This window comes from Mustela nivalis (genome assembly GCF_964662115.1).
Source record: "Mustela nivalis genome assembly, chromosome: 18".
In the NCBI taxonomy this organism is placed as follows: Eukaryota; Metazoa; Chordata; class Mammalia; order Carnivora; family Mustelidae; genus Mustela; species Mustela nivalis.
The window spans coordinates 25,782,505-25,792,932 of record NC_139037.1 but is presented as its reverse complement, the minus strand read 5'-3'; the positions used below and the strand labels follow the sequence as shown (position 1 = coordinate 25,792,932).

General features: G+C 45.9%; 1 protein-coding gene across 2 annotated transcripts in view; it reads right to left on the bottom strand.

Moving 5' to 3' along the window:
- Positions 1 to 4,735: 4,735 nt before the first annotated feature.
- The window catches only part of CSNK2A2 (casein kinase 2 alpha 2), a 38,625-nt gene continuing 32,932 nt past the window's right edge, over positions 4,736 to 10,428 (bottom strand). For both annotated transcript variants that reach the window (XM_082712408.1, XM_082712409.1), the window contains one exon: positions 4,736 to 5,180. The gene's annotated coding sequence lies outside the window, so the exon portion shown is untranslated. The remainder of the gene's footprint in view (positions 5,181 to 10,428) is intronic.

Sequence of the window (10,428 nt, the reverse complement as noted above, 5' to 3'; positions counted from 1 at the left end):
GATCGAGCCCCACATCGGGCTCTCTGCTCAGCAGGGAGCCTGTTTCCCTTCCTCTCTCTCTGCCCGCCTCTCTGCCTACTTGTAACCTCTGTCAAATAAATAAATAAAACAAACAACAACAACACTATAATTCTTTAAGACTGCTTTCCCTTCATCAACATGAAGTCATTTAATGACAAAACACAAGAAAAATCTTGCTAATGAGTTGCTTTCTTCAATGATTCCTATAATCAGAATGGGGTGGATGAGTCAGTTTAAAAAGTAATAAATAGAAAGGAAGCAGAATTTACTGAGACAGTAAAGGGATTCCAATCTGGATAGTGGGCGAGGAAGCTCAAATGATACAAATCAGGTCATTAAGAGTTTCAGAAGAGGTTAACATTATTCTAACTATCATCAAATGAGGTACAAGATAGGGGTGGTCTTGAAAACCTCATTACTACTGCAAGGGGCTTAGTTTGTTGACCTGAAATTTGGGTAGAACCATTGTAGAAGTAGCAACCAGTACTTGACCATACCAGAATCTCGGACCATGGATGTATCACAGTCCTGAGTTTAGATAGGTTACCTTGGTAGGATGTCAACCCACGCAGAGATGAATACAAGTAAGTCAAACCCATGATATCAGTAACCCATGTCAACGTGAGGAGTAAGCTTCCGATTATTGTGACATTTTGTTATTTAAGATAACTTAATGTATTGGAGAATGAGATACTTTGAATTTCATTTGAAATTCTTAAAGGAATGTGAAATTAAATCTATGATTTTAATTTAAAAATGTTGAAGACATTTTAAGTTTATAAACATTTACTGTTTAAAGATTTTGACTTATTAAGTCTATAAGCTTAAGTATGTTTGCATTTGAATGCTTAGGAAGCATTTCATCCGATTTTAGGTCTTTCCTTTTAGTTACTGGAAATATTTGTAGAAATCAAACAGATTAAATATATGGTTGACTTTGAAATGTCTAAGAAAACTAGATTAAGTGTACAAGCAATATTTACAGTTTAACCCATTATGTTTTGAGTTGATTGAGCAACAATCAAGGAATAAGCAAAAGTGTTTATATATAAAACCAACTAGTTGGTAGTTAGAACAAGATTTGGAAATCAATCTTAGAAACACAGAGTAGATTTTAAATGTACAGCTTTAATTATTAAGATATTAGAAACACCAGTAATTATAAGCATCCTTTTCAGTGTGTAGAGGCTCTGGTCAGACACCAGAACCCAGTGGACAGTGTTTGCTCATGTCAAAGCCCAGAAACTCTGAACACTGGCCTCTGAGAGACACAAGGGACTTGCCACACACTGGCAAGGCAGAGTTTATGCCTTATTCCTCCTTGCTGATCGGGGTGGGAAGGCATAGTAATGAAGGGAGTAGTTGTGCCTGAAGAATCACCCTTTAGCTCAGAGCAAAGACGGAAGACTGCCTTGGAAGTGGGTGTTCAGTTGGTGGGTGAAGGACCACTGCTTGCCATCACCAGTCGTTATAGCCAAAGACCATCAGCCCTGACGACATCAGTAAAAGATACAACGGTGGGCAGAAAACGCTCCTGCTCATCTGAGAGTGAAGTTCAAGTGGGACTCTGTTGGGCCTCTGCGCATTATTGTTGTTTTTAAAATTTATTTTTTAATCCACATACAGGAAAATGTACTCTTTTGGGGGGCTGTACAGTTTTGACAAAGGCACTGAGTCACATAACCATCGCCACATTTAGGATACAGACAGTTCCATCAACCCCCAAATTTCCTCCTGTTATCAAGCCCCCAACCCTGTCCTGGTCATGCCGAATCCCTGGCGACCACAGATGCGTTTTCCATCTTACATTTTGCCTTTCCCAGAATGTCACAGAAATGAATTACTTAGTAAGTAGCCTTTTGAGTCTGGCGTCTTCACTTAGTACTATGTGTTTCAAATGCACATTTTAAAAGCTTCCTGAATATTCCTCAAAGTGCTACTCATCCATTCTATACCCACCCTCTGCCCAGGGATATTTTATAACATTTGCCAGCCCCCTCCCTGCTTACTTTTGAAGGCTTCCCTACAGCATATCAAACGTATTAAAAGGTAGCCATTTTTCATATTTAAGGTAACTTTTTTCTTGTTTTTTTTTTTTTTTAAAGATCTTTAAGAATTGCTTTTAAATGATTTGATTTGGTGATTGTGACACCTCACTACCATAAGAGAAATATTTTTTAAAGCAAATAACAATGAAGCTCATAGGATTGGAAAGACAGATAATTACATTTATTAATTTTTTATTTTGTAACTTTCTTATGAGAGCGCCAATACTTTTTTTTTTTTTTTTCAGGTTTCAAACATTCCTGCTTTCCTGGAAAGCTCAAAGACTCTAGGCACCATGTTCTGAGTGCCTGACAGAGTCCCACAAGAGTTCCACCGCTAAAGGCATCACAGTTCCAACCTAGACCGGTGAGAGAAGGGAAGAGAAGCCTGCTTTCTCTGAATCATGGCAATGCCTTAAGACAAAACAAAACATATGGCACAGTTCCTTTTTAAGATTTTATCTCACAAACACAATGTACCGCGTAAAAATATATGTGCAAATGTGTTCACTGCGGCATATTGGTAATAGTTCTGCCAAGACTCTATCATCGGTAAGGACTGCTTCGCCTGCAGTACGTCACACACTGAAACACCACCCCGCCACGAAACACAGGTGAGGTAGATCTGTACGTGCTGACGGTGAAACTGTCACAACTTCGGGAAACCACAAGTTGCAAAAAAAAAAAAAAAAAAAAAAAAAAAAAAAGACGTATAGTTTGAAGACATTTCTGTAAAAATAAAAATTGTCACCATTTTTTAACTTCATAAACATGAAGGAAAAAAAAAATCACAGGATATACGCCAAATTTAACCACAGCTACCTCCAAGAGAGAAAAGAGATTTTGTACGTGTTTGTGTGTGGCGGGTTAGGGGGTGGGCGTTAGGTGGGGGAAAGCTTTCATGATTGACTTTTAGGTAACATTTGCATTTTTTGCCGTGAGCATATAGTACTTTGGTAATTAGAAAAGTTAAACAAACATTACTTTAAACAGCCCAAACACAAAGCAGGAGCACTGAGATGAGAATCGATATTCTGGATTTCCAAGCATGCTGCGGATGAGCCTTATAGACAGTTTTTGGGTAAGCAGGTCCCCTGTCCCCTTTTCTCAAGGTCAAAAAAGCCTAAGCAAAAACTCCTCCTTTCCCTTTATTCCACAAACTCTCTCCCACCCAACAGTAGTCATCGACAAAAAAGAAACTTATCTGAAACGCTTGAGAGGTTTCTGGAAAACAAGACTTTCCCATGGGGAAGTTAAAGAGCACCTCAGTTGAGAAGATAAACAGGGAGCTAGCATCCATGTTCTGCATGGCATCTAAGAGTTCCCGAGCCAATCAACATCTACTCTGCAGAGACCCTTCTCATCTGGGAAGGTTCTCAAATGCCGATGGGTCAACATGGAGTGATGGGCTAGGTAGGTAACGTGTACACACGAAGCACCATGTCTGTAGGAGCTTCGAGGATGGGAGACCACAAGAAATTTGCAGAGCCTTGAGTCAAAAGGGCTGCATGAGAGAGCCTGCTTGAGAAAACCAGGCCAGCGGTGGTGCTGCAAAGTCCCAAGTCCATCCACTCAGTGTCCCGTTGGCCTTACAAAGTCTGCTGGCAGCAGGCCTGCCGGCCCTCGTCGCTGGTGTCCGGGGCCAGGCACTGTCTCGGGCTCCCACACCTGTGCAACTGCTTGGATACGACAGAGGCTGCTCCAAGGGACACTGTGACGCCGTGATGACCCTGAGGGGCCTCTTTGCTCTCCCCCCACAACTGCTTCAGAAACTGTGAGTGTCCACACCTGGGTTCCCACAGTCACCTGTTCAGGACAAGCAGCAAAGAAAGAAGAAGGAATGTTGTGGGACCAAGTGGCTTTTGTGGGGAACTAGTGGGCTCCCCTGAGCCGCATGGGCATCGGGGTCTGCCCGGCTCTCTTGCTTTCTAGAGGCTGTGGGAGGACGCGGGCCACAGCCAGAGGCAAAGCTGGGTAGCCACCAGGTTGTGGCTGCTTTCAGCTCCCTGTGGCACAGCTGTCCTGAGACGGCAGGCCTGAGGGAGCCAGGGAAGACTTGTTTGTAAAGCAGGTTTCATTTTCACATAATACACCTGGTGCTTCCACTGCACTCTCTCACAGTCGTGTGGGCCACAATTCCTTCCAGCTCATGGGAGCTTCCAAATGCCACGAGAAGCAGCCCTTGGTCTGGACCTGAGACCCTCTGACCCCTTCCCTGCTGCAAGACCGCACACTCAAGCAAGCTCCATGTTAAGATGCTTTTCCAGAAGGACCACAGGGAAGGTGGGGGATGGGAGGTGGAATGAACTACAGAGACACTGGTAATAGGAAAGCAAAGAAGGGGCTAAGGCATCTCCTGGAGGTCACTAGAGGTGACATCTGTCTACCACCTTGTCACTGGGTTAGAAGGGTCAAGGCAAAACACGGCTCTCCTGGCTCGCTTGATCTACTTAAGTCACCTGCGGTTTGCCCCATTCTCAGGAGTAGTTCACGATACCTGTTCAACTTCTCATCTCTGGCCAAGAGTGTCCTTCAAACCAGCCCTTCTCACCGCTGGGGCTCCCCCTGCTTTCCTCTGGCTAGAACCTGGCACGAATGCTCTTCATTCAGTCCTCTGCGGCCACGGGTCTCGGTTAATGGCCCCTTCCACACTGAAAACTCTCCATACATTTCTTTTAAAACCTTTTATTCAATAATATATACTTTTAAAATTATAATATGTAACTGCCCGTCATGCCGTAGATTGCCCCCGTACCCCCACTGTGGAGTCTGTGGTCGGCTAGTTAACGTGGTCTGCTGGTGGCCACAGGCCGAGTCAAGGGGGAGCAGGGGAGCAACAGTAACCCACGACCATTTTGCATACCCTTCACATTTCCCATGCTTTCTGGGTCAGGAGGAAGTCAACAGGAAGCCAAAGGCGTATGAACCTTTTACATTCAGAAGTGAGGTTTGATATACGGTGGTGGGCTGCCCCTTCAGTTGGTCTGGTTCGTGCTGGCCAAACCTGCCACCATTTTGTGTCTGCTCACGGAACGTGATCTCTCTACACACGTTAAGACGTTTTGATTTGGTTCTTGTTCTGCTTATGGAAAAGTGGGAGGAACCGCAACAGACCTGGGGAAAGAGATGGGAGGAGGGGAAAGACGGCATTAATCAATCTGACCCGGAGTGAGGACAGGCCTTCACTTGCCTGCGGCTTCCTTCTCTGTAAGAGTGCTGGGAGCAGTGTGCAAGCTGGACTTTCCCATGCCACTCAGTGGAAAACCTAGTAAGAGCTAACTTTATGGTCTCAGGTTTCAGCAATACCCTCTTCCTTCCTCTTGTGATCGCCACTCACAGAGGCGGTCTTAGGCATGGCCTTCTGGGAGAGCAAGGGGAAAGCTCTGGACATGGCACGTGTTCCCCAGGCCTCTTTCCCACCTCTTGGGTCCGGAACACAGATTTGGAAGCACCATTGGCTTCCACCATGGACCATTCTCTGACAGCCGAGCCACAAGCTCAGCAGTCCAACTCCAGATCCCCATCAGCCCTGACCCAGTTCACTGAGGACACCTCAGGACTAATAATCAGATGACTGTATTTACGCTGGGGAAGCGCCGAGTCCACTAACAAACAAAGAGCAAAAAGGGAGCTCAAATATTTTTAACTCTCCCCTGGGAGCAGCGGTGTGGCATGGCCTGAAAACCCCGTTTCTCCTTCCATGTCCAGCACAGTGGTGTGGGCGGTAAGAAGCCAGCGGCAGAACTCTAGAAGCAGTGCTCAGAGATGGGCACTACAGCAATGAGAAAGGACTATGCCCCCGGGAAGCAGTCACAGAAACATCATTTCATGAAAACTTTCCCTGGGTCAAGGAAGGGAGATCCTATGTTCTTGAGAAAGGCCACATGGCGCGCAAGGCTAAGAAAGAAAGGCCTATTTGCCTTTAAGCACTTTGGCAACTGATTTCCAAGCGTCCAGCGCCACAGAGGGATCCGTCAGGGAGAAGCACGCTAATTAAAGACACCACCATCTGCCAAATGCAGATGCACAATAGCGTGTGCCTGCTTGTGATGCACGGAATGCGAGCAGGAAGATGTTCATCAACGCAGAGCACTCTGCCACAGAGGTGAGTCGGGCACTGAAATGGGCCCATCCCAGAAGCAGGTACCTGAGGCGGAAGCGAGTACCAAGGAACCACAACCGCCCCACTGGGACCCCACTCTGGCCCCACCTCATAGGACTGAAGGTAGGGATCCACTGCATCGCCCATACACCCATGTTCGCAGTTCAAGGTGTACCCCGCCTCTCCCCCAAGACACAGGAAACACAAGCCTAAGGTCCCCATAGCAGTGGCTGGTCTCCCGCTTGGGAAGCTGGTGGTTGTCAACATTTTTATTTATGAAAACAAGACTGAACATGCATTTGTCTTTCCACTAAGGGCAGCAGCACATCAGTCCTGTATCAGTCATCCAGTGATAAAGAGGTGGCCAAGTGTGTCAGAAGTGGTCACTTGGCAAAGATCACAACCCAGGCAGTGGTGCTTTTCTGCGAACAGAAGGAAATGGTTGGCTCCACAGGTCTTGAAGATTTATCCAAGCTTTCCAGGGGGTGGCAAGATTTCTGTCCCAACCTCTTAGTCACCATTTACAGTAAGAAAAGCCAGCAAGTGCAAAACTGTTAATTTATTGATTCAATGAAAGTTATTATTTTTTTGGAACAATCCCCAATACATGCAGTTCAGGATTAAGTATCACATTTGTAGCACATTGTTGAGTCTCTACACAGAAGTACTCAGCTCATCAGCTGTATAACCCATCACATATCACTTTCCCCAGCCTCCACGGCACCTGCTCGTAGTCGTTTCCATGATCACATCCATAGAGCTCAGAAGTATACGTTATTACTGGTTTTCTTGGCCAGATGTTTTACTGCCACCTCCCCTCCCCCACTCCCACCCTGGGATTAGTTTTTTAAAAGCAGGACGTTAGGCCATCTTAGGTTGATTAAGCTCTCTGACCAACTCTGGCTTCTCATACGCTCCTGTGGACCCTGCTTTTGCTTTTGGAAGGGCTTAGAGTTCAATGACCTTGACTCTGCTCCATTATGATCCACCCCTACTTATTTGTAGGAGGGAAATTTGCTTTATCCTGTGGGTGCTCATGCAGTAACACAGGTTTCTAAACAAATCGTGCAGTCTGAACTGGCATTAAGGGAAACGGCCAAGTGGGCTCTCTTAGAACCATTTCAGTGCATATAAAAAAATTCTTCCAATTGCTGCTTGTGTTCCCCAAAGAATTTTGCTTCCATCCTTAATACAGCACCTGGGAGAACCTAAGTCATTTCCCTGAGTAGGTGTGGACCGAGACCCACGGCCGCCAGCTCTCTCTAGGACTCAGCATCTGCCTGGAGGGCACCACTTCCAGTCCCGCTGGAACCACTCCAGGCTCCGTGACCATCTCAGGACACCATTCCAGCTCGTGAAGGTGGTGTCCCTGAACTTTGTCAAGAAGTCATGCTCCCTCCTCAAGATCCACCCTTTGACTGTTTTTCTTATTGGTTCCCTTTCTTTTAACCACCTCCTGCCTGAGCCCCCAAGGATTATAAGCTCTTCTCCAGCCAAGTAGTCTGAGTCCCTTCCTTCTCTGCAAGGGAGCACAGCAGCTTTGAGCCCCGGGAGCAGCGACGTGCTAGAGGATGTCTGTTCAACCCGGTGCGGCGGCCGGTGTGCAGGCGCCTCAGAGAGCCACCATCGGCACTGCTGTCATTGGTGAGAAGACCCAGGAATGCTTGGTCTGCGCTGTCCACTTGACTTCTCCCACCTAGTCCCCTCCCAGTGATGGGACAGGAGCGGGCAGCTGATACGATCCAGGGGAGAGTGAACTGCAAGCAAGCTGCAGGTGAAAAGATCACTGGGCATCTCATCAGTTCTGCTCTCGCCATGGGACTTGTCAGCTGAAGCCAAGCCTCGCACTTATGCTCACTTGTGGCCCATCAGCCCTGACAGACTGATATGTATTTGGCAAAGGAACATTTTGTTCTCACCATACCAGGCCTATGTCGTTGAACACAGGCAGGACCTGAGATGATAGTGTAACACTACCCTGTTCCCCACATTTTTTGCTTTTCTTTAGGAAATAACTAAGTCCTTATCGTAGGCACTTTTAACCAGTTATAAAGTAACAAAGCAAACAAAATGGCTAATCAAAAATACTGAGATGAACTTAAGAAATAATCTGCTGACCAGACAGGATATTGGGTGGGTAAATATACCACAGCTGAGTCTAAGAGCAGACTCCCACTCAAACACACACACACACACACACTCTCTCTCTCTCTCTCTCTCTCTCTCTCTCACACATCTTCTTTCCCTGCCCACGCCCCCCACTCTGGGAACTTTTCATGACCATCTCCTAAGCCAGGTTAAGTATGCGGAAATCTCCAGGGAGCTAGGTTCATCTGGCCACAAAATGGGTGTGTAGATGGGTAAGAGAAAAGGTTAGGACTGGACTCACTTCAATTTGGGAAAGAACCTATAGCCAGCCAGCCAGTTAGTTGTCAAGACCAGACTCAGAAAGCGATGGGCATTTTAAACTCAGTCATACTGTCTAAGGTAGGAAAAGAAGTGAAAAGCATAGGTGGTGGAAAAGTAAACTATGCATAAAAAGAATTCCTCCTGTGTCAGAGCCGCAGTCACAGAGTCAGAATAGGCAGCTTAGCTGTGTCTGCACTGACTAAATCATGATCAACGGAGAGAGGCAGAAGTACGTCCATCACCTGACTATACTCCTCCAGATAATTTCACTGCGTCTGGGGAACCCAAGGAAAAGAAATGGGGTTACTACTTCATCAAGACCCTCCAGTACACTCCTCCTGCCTGGTCCAGACAGGCAACTTAAAAACAAAAAACAAAAACAAAAAAAAACAAGGGTGGGCAAGAATGACAGGAGGAGGTGAGAGGTAGGGGGTAAAAAAGACACACAGCGGCACATCTCCCTGATAATTACCAACAGCGCTGCCTAGAAGGGCACATCAGAAGGCTTCCATGCCTGACATACGAATACAGGTGCAGCTGAGAGCTCATGCCTTGGCTTCCGTTTTCAGGTAGAACAAATGCATACATCAATATACAGAGTGTGCAATATAGGCAGGTAGTATTGGTATGAGAATCTTAACTGAATGCATTTCCTGGCTTTGGGGTCTTATTTTTAATTTTCAATCTGTAACGTCAACTCTAGTAAGAGTTTTATTTGCATTTTAAATTCCCACCAACCAAACGACAAAAATACAATCTACATATAGAGATAGGACCTGCTACCAATACCAATACGATTTTATTGGAATACGGAATGTAAACAGATGTTTTCAAACAAACAATCTAACCTTATAAAAATGTATGGCATTATTAAATAGTTAATAAAGAAATCCTACAGTCTGATGTGGGTTGACACCTCGAGCTCTAGCCTAGCTCGAAGTCCCCACAGCTGTGGCATGGCTCTGCAGCTGGGGAAGGAGACTGCTTGCAAACCAGACTGGTGACAAGTCCCCAAAATGAAATCAGCCTGTTTACTTTTTAAAACAGAATCCAGCTTCCTTTGCTAATACGAAGGCTGGCACAATGGATCCCGAGCTTTGACACTGACTCCAGGAGCTCCAACCCACCCCCCAGGCTCGCCAGATGATGACTGCTCCGTCACCGGGGTATGGGCTGGCCCTGCACACACAACCCCAGTCCCTGCCCGTGAGAAGGACAGCTCTGCCATCACGTTCACATATGACCTCTTGGAGCTTCCAAATGCAGCTTACCCTGATTATAGAGGGAAATTGCTTCTCATGGGGATAAAAAGGCAAAAAGGGTGGGGGGTGGGGGAAGAGTACATTTTCTCACTCAATAGGTCTTTTCCTAAATACATTCTAATAGGATGTTACCCTCATTCCCCAACCTGCCTAAAGACCTACTTTCCAGCTTTCATTATGGTTATGACCAAAAAGTCTCTATTTCAGGGAGGTGCATGAAAACAGGTGCACACACAGGGATGTATGTGCTGGGAAATGGTGAGGTTTTCCTTACAAGGCTGCAAAAAGAAAAAAAAGGCTACACGGAAAAAATAGCAACAAGATTTTATGGTTAGGTAAATCAACAAAGGTTACAGTGAGCTCCAAGTTATGCACTTCGCATCAAACTTCTGATGAGACAGAGGGACCTGTTCACGGCGTCACAAGGTTTCAAGTGATGCCTGCTGATGGCAAAGGGGCCTCTTGTGAGCGCCTGCAGTGTGCTCCCAAATGAATACATTTAGAAGAAAACTGCAGGGGTGAGGTACATTTCCCAGAGAGCTCATGTCATAAAAAAATACATAAAACATGAATTTGTAAAAGAGCTTTA